Source organism: Mandrillus leucophaeus, unplaced genomic scaffold (assembly GCF_000951045.1).
Source record: "Mandrillus leucophaeus isolate KB7577 unplaced genomic scaffold, Mleu.le_1.0 Scaffold499, whole genome shotgun sequence".
NCBI lineage: Eukaryota > Metazoa > Chordata > Mammalia > Primates > Cercopithecidae > Mandrillus > Mandrillus leucophaeus.
In genome coordinates, this window is record NW_012105353.1 from 1,785,048 (window position 1) to 1,797,810 (window position 12,763).

The 12,763-nt window shown below is 43.2% G+C and overlaps 1 protein-coding gene across 1 annotated transcript in view; it reads left to right on the plus strand.

Moving 5' to 3' along the window:
* PHKA2 (phosphorylase kinase, alpha 2 (liver)) overlaps positions 1 to 12,763 on the plus strand; it is a 90,807-nt gene that overhangs the window by 16,271 nt on the left and 61,773 nt on the right. The window lies entirely within an intron of this gene.

Genomic DNA, 12,763 nt, shown 5'->3' on the forward strand with positions numbered 1-12,763 from the left:
CTCGCTATTTTGCCAAGGCTGTTCTCAAACTCCTGGCCTCAAGTGAGCCTCCTGCCTCAGCCTTCCAAAGTGCTGGGATTACAGGTGTGAGCCACCATGCCTGGCCAGTTTTTGTATTTTTTAGAGAGACAAGGTCTCGCTATTTTGCCAAGGCTGTTCTCAAACTCCTGGCCTCAAGTGAGCCTCCTGCCTTGGCCTCCCAAAGTGCTGGGATTACAGGTGTGAGCCACTGCACCCAGCCTGAAAAAAAATTTTAATGTTTTGTTTTGAAATGATACAAAAATTTTACTTATGTTGACATGCAATAGGTTGTTAACAAATTAGTAAATATTTTAAATTTTTTCGGTTTTAATTTCCAATATGGTAAATATGAGTAGCTAGAATGCATATAAACAAAAGCTCTTAGGGGATCTCCAGTAATTTTTAAGTGTAAAGGGATCTCATGACCCTTTTACACTTAAAATGGGAAGTTTGTGAACCATTAGGGAAGACTACAAGGAAGGCTTCAATTTGATCTTTAACTTTTTCTTTCTTTTTTTATAAAGGAAAGTGGCACAGTTACAGCAGAATGCTTTCATTTGTTGAATCTGGGTGATGGTTATATGGATATGGGCTATATTGCTTTCTCTTTGCTTCCCTATATGTTTGAGGCTTTATTTTTTTTAAACGAGGCTATATTAAACATAGCGTAGGAGTCAGCTTTGATTCTTCCTAGAATGGGAGGAAATTCCCCACCTAGAATGGGGAGAATTTTCTAATGGATAGAGACCACTGAAACATCTCAGCTCCACCCACTTCTGTCTGTATTCATTGTCACCACCCTTGTCCAAGCCACCATCATCTCTTGACTGGACCCACCCCTCTAGTCTCCTAATTCATTCCCTGCTTCCACTTTCAGCCTCTCCTCTCCAAAGTAGTACATGATCTTCCATCAGGCACCAGACTACACTACTTTCCTCTTGCAGCCTTGCCATAGCATTCGTAACTCCTAGAACAAAATGCAGAGTCCCTCCTGTGACCGGCCAGCCTCTGCTAGCTGGCTTCAGCCAAGCCGACAGCTGCCAGTCTCCCCTCACTCGCCACCAGTGGGGTCCTGCTCTGTGCTTAGTAACAGGCTCCACTGACTTGAAAACTTTGCCTCTCTGTCAAGAGTGACCCCAGGAGAAAATGAGAGAAAGCCACCCCCAGTTTCTCATTCCTTCCAGCAAACCCAAGATCTTTGCCAACAAGTCTGGCACCACCACCCAGTCGGCAGCCTAGGAGACTTTTTGGCCCCCTTTTTTCCCTCTCCCACCTATATCCAATCCACCACCAAACCCTGTTGATTTTATACCCTAAACATTTTTTGAGCCCACCCTGCTGCCTCTGTTCCTCGGTCACCCCACCATCCTTGTCTGAGCCACCAGCCTCACTGTCCCTCCTCCTGCAGTAGCTTCCCCTCCTGTCTTTTTCTGGCATCCACTCAGTCCCTTCCCTGTACTTCTCCCCACTGAAGCCAAAGTGCCCTTCTCCAGGGACCAGCTCCAGCATTTCGGGCAGCACTGGGTCCAATTGGGGCAAAGGTGACATTTTTAGTGCCTAGTTAGACAGGGACTGGCTGACACGTGGTTGTCTGGTCTTTGTGTTAAAGGAATCACTCCATGGATAGCATTTTCCCCCTCCTGGGATAACCCAGGGCCCTGCCTTCTGCACTTCCTACTTTAGCTCTTTTTGGGGAAAGCCAGGAGGAAGGCTTTTGCTCTTTTCTGGACAGCGTTTAAATAATTTAGTGTCAGATGAAAACATTTGAGTAATTCATAGGAAAAAAGTGCTCGAATCCTCCATTTGCAAATCAAGGACTGCAATAACTCACACAAGGGAGAGATTTGGAATTGTTTCAAGCTTTGCAGGGATCCGAAAGATCTAGTCAGATCACGTAGTCGCCTTTTACAGTTAAAGAACCCCAACCAGCCAGGCATGGTGGCTCATGCCTGTAATCTCAGCACTTTGGGAAGCCAAGGCGGGCAGATCACTTGAGGTCAGGAGTTCAAGACCAGCCTGGCCAACATGGTAAAACTCCGTCTCTACTAAAAATACACAAAAAAATTAGCCGAGTGTGGTGGTGCACACCTGTAATCCCAGCTACTCTGGAGGCTGAAGCAGGAGAATTGCTTGAATCCGGGAGGTGGAGGTTGCAGTGAGCCAAGATCACACCACTGCACTTCAGCCTGGGTGACAGAGCGAGACTCCGTCTCAAAAAAAAAAAAAGAGCCACCACCAAGAGAGTTGCGGGGACCTTTCTCCAGGTCATTTCTTCTCGTGAGGTGTAAGCACTGTGTCTTGGACCAGGCCAGATGAGTGGAGATAAATAGCTTAGATACGCCAGATTGCTGTGAATATCAAACAAAGTTGCCTTCTCCTTACTTTATGTGTTAAAATACTGAAACTTTAAAAGGGTGTTTATTTAAATATTCCACTAAACTTAGTTCTGCCATATTGTTCCTTGTCACATATTGAATATCACTGTTAACTAGTGAAATAAATATCACACCTCTCTCACAATGGGTAGGGAGAACATAATTCATGTTCATAAAATACATCTAGAGAAGTGGTTCTTAATCAAATGGGTTACAGATCCATTTGAGAATTTGGTAGAGGCTGAATATCCAATGTTCTCCTGAGAGAAAACGCTCACACAAAAATTTCAGGAGTCTCATAGCTTCCATGTCCCGTCCACAATGCGTACTCCCACACACACACCCCACAAAGCCGATCCGTGGACTTGTAGCAGATCCTCTGGAGGCACCAGGTTAAGAGCCCAACTGTGGAGTGACATGTGGTGTCTTCATGCTCCAAACCCAAACCCCAACCTGAAACTTTCGGAATAAAAGTCAGTCTTATAATTGAAAATATCAAATAGTGACATCTGCAATACCCCTGTTCAGCTGAAAGTTGACTAGCACAGCACCCAGTAATCCACCAGTACCTAACATTTCAGGTATTAGCAGGAGGGAACTGACAGCCCTCTCTGAGCTGAATGTGTCCTGTAAGTTTCCACAACAACAGGCTCAGGACTTTCATGTCAGTAATCCTCCCTCCTTACTACACGAATTGATGAGAGAGGCAAAGAATTAAAGTCTCCTAGGAGAGTGGTAAAGTAATTTACACGTTTGATTGTAGCTAAGGAGCCCAGAGTGGTTTGTGTGAGTTTCCAAAGTGTTAAGATGAGCATCGGGATCTGGAACGAAGCTGCAACCAAGTGGATGCCTGTAATGCTTGGCTTCCAACCCAGTTTATTTCCCTGTAGGCCATCATTCATATCAGATGGTGCAAATACCTCGGACCAGGACAGCTTGCAGCTTGTGCATTGTTTGTAAACCCAGAGGGGAAAATCGAATAAGCAGCAATTTAGACAAAAATACATCCTGAAAGTGAGAATTACACACCTGTGATCCCTTTAAGTAAAGCGCGAGGCATATTAGAGCTTATGGTTTCAGGATTATTCTCCGAGACACCTGAGGTTTACCTACCAAATTGTACAAAATCTATCTTTTAAACTAACTTAAAAAGAAACTGTTACTTGTACAATCAGTAGTCTCAATTGTAGATGCAATCATTTTGAAATAAACGCTATTATAATTCCTCCTTTAGAACACATCTCAAGTGTAAAGTATTGCCCTTCCCTACTCCTCTTTAATATTTCAAACGGCAGTAGCTAGAACAGAATTCTGGTACAACAAGTTAATTTAACCAGTTGTTGGCGTTACTGTAACAGGATTTTTCACTTTCTATTTTTTGCTTTACCAATGGAGAGTGGTGGTAAGAAATCATGTCTTTTAAACATTTATCCTGGTCTCTTCTGCGTATTTTATTTGAATAATTGAACTATACTTTCCTCCCTCGAAACTGAGCAAGGTGAGGATATGCACTTAGTGATTCTTAATCCAAAGGAAAAAAGACCAAGGGTAGGGTTGGCCTGAGGCCTCTGACCTCTGTCCCATGGAGTGAAGGAAAGGGAACCAAAGGCCTGGGAGATCAAGCGGGGAAAAAGGGAATTGGTACTTTGTGTTATTTCTGGTACGTAGATGACAACATTCATCTCTGTGCCATCCAGCTAGAAATTGAATTGCAAACTGTTAGATGTAAGTAGTTTGCTGCTACCATCAGGCATACGTCTTTTGCCTTGTTATTGCCTCAATCTTCCATGTCTTTAATAGCACCAAACACATGTTTTATGGTGTCTAGTTCATCCTGGCCATATAAGCATTCATGGTTGTATTTGTCAGGATTCTTTCAGTTGTAAATGACAGAAATTCACCTCAAATAGCCTTAAGCACAAGAGAGAATTTATTGCTCAAATAACTGAAAAGTCCAGGGGATTGGTCTAGATTCAGGCATGGCTGGATCCAGGAGCTCAAGTCATCAAATACAGTATGTCTCTTTTCAGTGCCCTGTTTGACTCTGAGTGGGCTTTATTCTCTGGCAGGCTCGTCCCAGGTAGTGGCAGAGGTATCCCTGGGAGCTGCAGGTGATAGTCTTCTAGAGCGGCAGCCTCCACAGAAAGCAAACTTTTCCTGTAGTGGCTCCAGTGAAGGTCCTGATTGACTTAGAGTGCCTCTCAGGTGGTCCAGCTTGGGTTGTCTGCCCGTCCCTCAACCTTGCCCAGATTGGCCAGGCCTGGGCCACATATCCTTCCCTGCAGCTGGGCCAGGACCAAAGTCAGCCCCACCAGAGCCACACTGCGCAGAGCAGGGGAAATTATAGGCCATTACTAGAAAGGGAGGAGACAGGTACTAGACAGGCAGAAGCAACAGCATTTCCATCAGGACAGGGACGAAGCGAAGGGCCCAAGGGGACACCCTGAGTTGAAATCGGAAGAGTTCAGTAAAGGGAAAAATTAAATCCCTCTTGGAGAGGACAACCTTTCAGCTCTTTGAAGCCTCCCCTTAACAGCTGTATTCTTCCTCCTTCCCATGAGATGTGGCTTTTAGCTTTTTCATTGCCCTAATCACCCTCCTCTGGCTATGCTCTAGGTAGTGAATGTCTCTTTTGAAACATGGTGTTTGGTGGTAACAAAGTATACCAGGTGTATTCTGCCAGGCTGGCGTTTGGTGAGGTTCTTTTTTCCCTGGTTCCAAAAACAATACTTCTATTAACACAGCATTGACTTTTGGTACGTGGTACTCACACACTGTTGGTAGGTTGCTGTTAAAATTTGCAGTCAGTATCATCCAGTTGAATTTTCTTTGTTTGTTTGACTGTCGTATAAGATGGGTTTAGTAGACTGGCTTCATGAATTTTCTTGTACCTAAGAAAATTTTCTTGTGTTGGGCAAGCTGTGGCTGGGTCACAGAGTGGCTGCTGGGGTGGAGAGTGATGTGGCAAAGGGAGAAGGAGCTCTGCTTAAAGATTTATTGGGATCCCAGAGGTGGGGGTGTATGTGTAAAGGGAGCTGAGTCAACTCAAATGTGGGAGTGATGGCTAATAAAATTAGTTCAGCAAAAATTTATGAAACAAGTGAGCCCAATGAACAAATCCTTACTGAATGCTGTTTAGTTTGTTTCAATCTATTGTCCAAGTCCTTGGCATTCTGCTGTTCCGGTATTGGCTCAGCATCCATTTTGCAGTCCTTACCTGCCCCTCCGTGCCCATGCACGCACCCACAAAGGAACAGTGTATGTTACTATTTCAACATCTCTGCTTTCTTCTGTTGTTAAAATCTAACCCATCCCCTGCTTGCTTGGAGAATCACCATCTTTGTATTGCCACCAGTCAAGAAGATTGTTTAAGTGTTGTTTCTCAAGTTTGTGTGATGAAGACTTTAGTTTTTTGTATTTCATTTTACAATACAAAATTATAATGTTGAATCTGTATTTTTAAATTATACACACACCACCGTAGGGAGTCATGTATCCTGTATTCTCTGGTCAGTTTCCACCACTGCACCCTGATCCCCACTGAAATTCACTACCCTAACTTCTGCCTCCTTAAACTTCACCTCCGTCCTGTGACATTACTGTTCTCTGTTTCACCCATCTCAGCTCTGAGTTGAGCAATGAGCCATTTCCTGTACTTGAAGCAGCTCCCCTGTTTTGTCCACTTTTCTACTTTTAAAGCAAAAATGAGGCTTTACCTTCTGCTTGAGTCATTTTCAAGGTTCATATTGTACATGTCTGATTTATTTCTTTTGAGTTTCCTAAAGAAAGGCTGAACAGAAGGACATGCATAATAATAAAATGAGCATTTTTTTTTTTTGAGATGGAGTCTTGCACTGGTGCCCAGACTGAAGTGCATGACACCATCTCAGCTCACTGCAACCACCTCCTCCCAGGTTCAAGCGATTCTCCTGCCTCAGCCTCCTGAGTAGTTGGGATTACAGGCGCGTGCCACCATGCCTGGCTAATTTTTGCGTTTTTAGTAGAGGCAGGGTTTCACCATGTTGGTCAGGCTGGTCACGAACTCCTGACCTCATGATCCGCCCACCTCAGCCTCCCAAAGTGCTGGGATTACAGGCGTGAGCCACCGCACCCAACCAAAATGGGCATTTTTAAGTGGTAAATTACTTGTATTAGCTATGTATAATTCAAATATATATAGACAGAGAATGTCTATACTTTTAAGTACCTTTGAAAAGATATTTCAGACTATAAATCAGTAGAAATATAGTGATTTATTATACATTCATTTATTTATTTATTAGGTACCTAACTAGGCCAGGACCTTGCGCTAGAGTGGTAAACGAAAAAGATAGGCTTTGCCTTTAGGAATCTTGTAGTATGAAAACCATGCTTCAGATTGTGCCAGAAAGACATCCCATGTTCGTGGATCAGAAGACTCATTAGGGTTGAGATGGTAGTATTCTCCAAACTGGTCTACAGCTGTGGAACTGAGATTGAGATTCTTTTTCTTGCATATGTATGTCCACTTGTCCCAACACTGTTGAAAATACTGTTCTTTCTTGGATTGTCTTTAGATCTTTGTTAAAAATCAGTTTGTCCTGTTCATGTGGATCTATTTCTAGACTCTGTTCTGTTCTGTCCATCTGTGTGTTTATTCCTTTACCTCTTGTTAGGTTCATACACATCTAGGATTGTTTTATCTTCATGATGAACTGACTGCTGTGTCTGTCTTCTCCTGTGCACAGGATGGGCAGTGATATAGCTTGGATGTTTGTCCCCGCCCAAATCTCATATCGAAATGCAACCCCGGTTTTGGAGGTGGAGCCTGCCAGGAGGTGATTGGATCATGCAGGTGGATTTCTTATGAATGGTTTAGTATTTGTGAGAAACAGTTTAACACCCCTTGGTGCCGTCCTTGCAATTGTGAGTTCTCCTGAGATCTGGTATTTTAAAAGTATATGGCGCCTCCCCCATCTCCCTCTTGCTTCTGCTCTTGCCATGTGAAGTGCCTGCTCCCGTTTTGCCTGCTCCCATTTTGCCTTCCACCGTGAATAAAAGCTCCCTGAGACCTCCCCAGAAGCAGATGCCGCCACGCTTCCTGTACAGCCCACAGAACCATGAGCCAGTTAAACCTCTTTTCTTGTAAATTACCCAGTGTCAGATATTTCCTTATAGCAATGTGAGAATGGTCTCATACAGGCAGTGTTTTAGATACAAGTTGCTCGAGTAGCCTGGTTCCTAGAGGGAAGATAACACAGAGCAGAACCACAGCCGGCCAGGGGTGGACACGAGGCATGGACAAAAAGTAAACATTTGTTGTAATAAGCCACTGAGATGTTAATGTTGTTACCAGACCATAGGGGCCAAGCTCTGGGCCCCAATCCATTCTAGGTCATAGGGGCCTGCCCTTTATTCTTCGTCAACAGCAGCCAACAAGGGCACTTTTCCTAGATTAGAAACCCAGAGAAAGTGGAGAAGGTAAGAGAGGTGAACAAATGGCTGGAGATAAAGGACAAGCTGCTCAGCTCTTGGCCCCTTGCTTTTGATGAAAGTCAGTTTATATTAGGCTCCTCTGTCTCTGGCCCCTTCTCATAGAGTTTAAGGATATCATTGGCAGGTTCTCCTGCGGCAGGGATGCTAACTGTCAGTGCAGGTTCGGGCTGTCTCCACTAAGACCGGCTTGTGATACCTACTGCTTATGATTCTTAGCTACCCTCTGAGTTGCCATTTCTAGAGATGTGCCCCATTTCCCATCCTTCATGACTCTACATCCAGTCACCTGATATAGGTGGGAAAGTGGATACTATTACAGAATTTGCCGCTGATATCAGTCATGATTTTTTTCAGTCAAGGTACACAGTTTAGCAAAGTAAACAGAGAAAATTTATATGAATGAGCAAAATTCAGGGCTAAACTTGAAGGGGAAAGGCAAGACTCGGGTGTGGAGAAGACAGAGTGGCCAGGTTTTTTTGTTTCAAAAATGTCAATGTGATAAAATATCTTCATCAGTAATGTTTATAGTAATGATAAAAGAGGGCACCCCCAACTGTGGTGCTTTTTTCTAATAAAAATGATGGTTACATCGACCTCACTTGCAGATTCCTCCCCTAGCTACCTCATCTGACTTCCTGAAATTATTGTAATTATATGAAGAAGAAATAATGTTAATGAAAGCTGTTCAAACAGGTCAATAATATTAAACATTGCAGTTATTGAGCAGTTATGTGTGCCAGACAGAACCCAAAAAGCTTGATATGAATTCATTTAATCTTCACAAATCCCTATGAGGTGTACACATTGTTGTAATCCCCATTTGACAGATGGACACCGAAATCATTTGCTCAAGGTCACAGCTGGATGGTAGGAGAGCTTTGAACACGGGCAGTTTGATTCTAGCCTCTGCTCTTAAACACAATACATGGAAGGTTGTCTTTCTTTGTAGGTAGCAGTGGTGAAATAATACCTGGTTAAAAAGAAACTAGGCCAGGTGCGGTGGCTCACGCCTATAATCCCAGCACTTTGGGAGGCCAAAGCGGGTGGATCACTTGAGGTCAGGAGTTCAAGATCAGCCTGACCAACGTGAGAAGAAAACCTGTCTCTACTAAAAGTACAAAAATTAGATGGGTGTGGTGGCGGGTGCCTGTAATGCCAGCTACTCGGGTGTCTGAAGCAGGAGAATTGCTTGAATCCCCAAGACGGAGGTTTCGGTGAGCCGAGATCGCACCACTGCACTCCAACCTGGGTGACAGAGTGAGACTCCATCACACACACACACAGACACACACACACACACACGAAACTAAAAATCAGCTCACAGAAGAGCAAATCCAGTGGTCCTCTCTCCCAGACAAGAATGACTGGATAGTTAAATTCACTGGTAGTCAGGGATATAAAAATTGTAAAAATAAAAATGGTGATGAGATACCACTTTACACCCATCAGACTGACAAAAAATTAAAACTATTGATAACTTACGGCAGAGATGGGGAATAGTTATGAAAATTTAAAGTGTATATGCATATAACATGCCAACCCAGCAGACCCATTTGTGGGATTCTATTCCATGGAAATAAAAGCACTGTTGAATATATAAGGATATTTATTACAGTCCTTGTATTGCCAAATTTAAAAAAAAATCCCAGAAAACAAATGAATACCCGTTATTACAGGGATTTTCTATGGAATATGATGCAGCCTCTAAAACTCATGAGTTTGAACTATGCCAGGTGACTTGGAGGGACCTCATAGGTCCTGTTGAAAGAGAGATGCAGGGTGCAGCAGTGTGTATCATATGATCCCACCATCCTGCTCGTTAAAAACAGTGGCCCTGACCGGGCGTGGTGGCTCACGCCTGTAATCCCAGCACTTTGGGAGGCCAAGGTAGGCGGATCACCTGAGGTCAGGAGTTCGAGACCAGCCTGACCAACATGGTGAAACCCTGTCTCTACTGAAAATACAAAAATTAGCCGGGTGTGGTGTCATGCGCCTGTAATCCAAGCTACTCGAGAGGCTGAGGCAGGAGAATCTCTTGAACCCGGGAGGCAGAGGTTGCAGTGAGTCGAGATCACACCATTGCACTCCAGCCTGGTGACAAGAGCGAAACTCCATCTAAAAAGAGAACAAAACAACAGTGATCCCCACCTCCAAAAAGAAAACCTGTGCATGAACAGGAATTTATACATACATATATATATATAGACTTCACCTATTTAAGGGGTACAATTATTTTATATATATATATATTAAAAAAAATCTGGTTTTAGTAACACATAGGAAAAAATGTATATATGGGGTTGTTATATGGAGTGTGTGGAATTGCTGACATGAGGGGGAGGGAACCAAGCAAAAAAGAGAAGGAAGAAAGACAACTGAAAAACATACATCTATCTGATTACGGTTATGTATTTCTACAGTGCTCTGTGTGGGTGCAGATATAGCTAAATAGTGTTTTTCAGTGTTTGGAAACCAACATATGGTTAAAATGATCATATCTGAAACCATAGGCTTGGCTTGGACCAATCTCCCCACCGTCCTCCAGTGGTCTGCATTTGCCTGTGTTTATGTTTAGCTTGCAGAATGGCATCAGACAGGGCAGGCTTTTTTTCCTCCTCCATTGCCATACTTAAAATAAAGACTCCAGAGCTCCAAAGAGATGGACCTGTTCAGGTGGTTCATAAGCATCAGTGAGTGAGAGTACAGATACGGCAGCATAGTCCATCTCCAGGCAAGGGAATGACTCAAAGACAAAACCACTGGGTCATCCCTATTAGAAGGGACAGCAGTGGCTGGGTGCGGTGTCTCATGCCTGTAATCCCAGCACTTTGGGAGGCCGAGGTAGGAAAATCACCTGAGGTGAGGAACTCGAGACCAGCCTGACTAACATGGTGAAACTCCGTCTCTACTAAAAATACAAAAATTTAGCCAGGCATGCTGGCAGGCACCTGTAATCCCAGCTACTCGGGAGGCTGGGGCAGGAAAATCACTTGAACCCGGGAGGCAGAGGTTGCACTGAGCCGAGATTGCACCATTGCACTCCAGCATGGGTGACAAGAGTGAGACTCCATCTCAAAGAAGGGACAGCAGAGCAGAAGTGGCAGAGTATCTGCCAATCTGTGGTCATTTCAGGTGTTATGAATCACGTCAAAATGGAACCACCCCCGTCTTCTTCCAACACAATGCGTTGGTTTTTATAGACTTAACAAGAGAAGCAAGTCAAAAAGTAAATATTCCTATTGCTAAGTGCAGTAACACCCTAATTTTACATGGCATGTATGTGTATGGTTCTGAATATGGGGATCCCCTGAAACACTCAGACTGCTTCTCTGTAGTTGAATGAGGAGGACAGACAATATAGCTTTGGGTGAGGATGAACTAATCTACTCCAACAGTTAAGCGGTGTCTAAAGAGTAAGAGAGATGACTTTCAGTTAACAGGACAGGGATATTTCATAATCCAAACCACACTTGGCACTATGTGTAAGTGATCACTGCTGTGTTACCACAAGGTTGTTTGTTTTAGTAGACTCATGGTTGGTGGGCACACGAGGAATGGGTTGAGTTCTTACTCTGGGTCTCCTGAAGTTTCCCTGTCTCTGGCTTACCCAACAGGCCTCAGAACAGATAAAGATGCTTACGTTGTTGTTTTCGAGATGGAGTCTCACTTTTGTCACCTAGGCTGGAGTGCAATGGCACAATCTCGACTCACTGCAGCCTCTGCATCCTGGATTCAAGTGATTCTCCTGTCTCAGCCTCCTGAGTAGCTGGGACTACAGGCGCGCACCACCACACCCAGCTAATTTTTGTATTTTTAGTAGAGACAGAGTTTCACCATGTTGGCCAGGCTGGTCTAGAACTCTTGTCCTCAAGTAATCCACAGGCCTCAGCCTCCCAAAGTGCTGGGATTACAGGTGTGAGCCACCGCACCCAGCCAAAATGCTTATGTTGTACATTATTGGTGAATAGTGATTTTCTAAAAGAATACCAGTAGTCCACTATTGGAATAAGATTTGTACTTTCAGTCATTCCTAGATGTCAATTCTGGTTGACTTTAACGTCAGTGATTCATAGTTGTTGGCCGTAGAACCATGTCAATACATTGAATGCTATTGCTCCTGTAGGTAATATCAGTTGAATTTTAGATGTTTTAGAGTTTTTGATAGAGGGCGTAGATTTGTTAGAGGAGAAAGTCAAATATTTAATTCCTTAGGTGGGAACGTGTGAAACCATGCCAGTGTTTTTTACCTAATATTGGCAGTATCACTATGAATGTACCCAGTGGAGTTTTTTCATGAACTATCTTGTAAATAATATGCTACCCTTTTGAGTAATGTAATTTTTTAAGTTTACAAGATTCTGATTGTTGTGATACATTTTATTAGATATGTACAAATTTTCAGGAAATGTCAACAGAGACTTTATCATTATGTGACTCTAATCTGATTTCTAGGCAGAGTTTATTAGGACTGGCTTTTAAAAAATTAATAGCTTTATTTACTTACCATACAATTCACCTATTTAAGCTGTACAACTGGATGGTTTTTAGTATATTCACAGATTTGTGCATTCATCACCACAATCAATTTTTGAGCATTTTCATCACCAAAAAAAAAAAAAAAAAAAACTAGCAGCCACTGACTTCCAGATTCTACCTCTACTCCCAGCCCAGTCAACCACTAATCTACTTTATGTCTCTATAGCTTTGTCTTTTCTAGACTTTTCATACAAATGGAATCACACAATATGTAGCCTTTGGCATCTGGCTTCTTTCACTTAGGGTGATGTCTTCAAGGTCCATCCCTGTCGTAGCATGCATCGATACTTCTTTTTCCACCAAATAATGTTTCATTGTTTGTATAGACCACATTTCGTTTATCCATTTATCAGTTG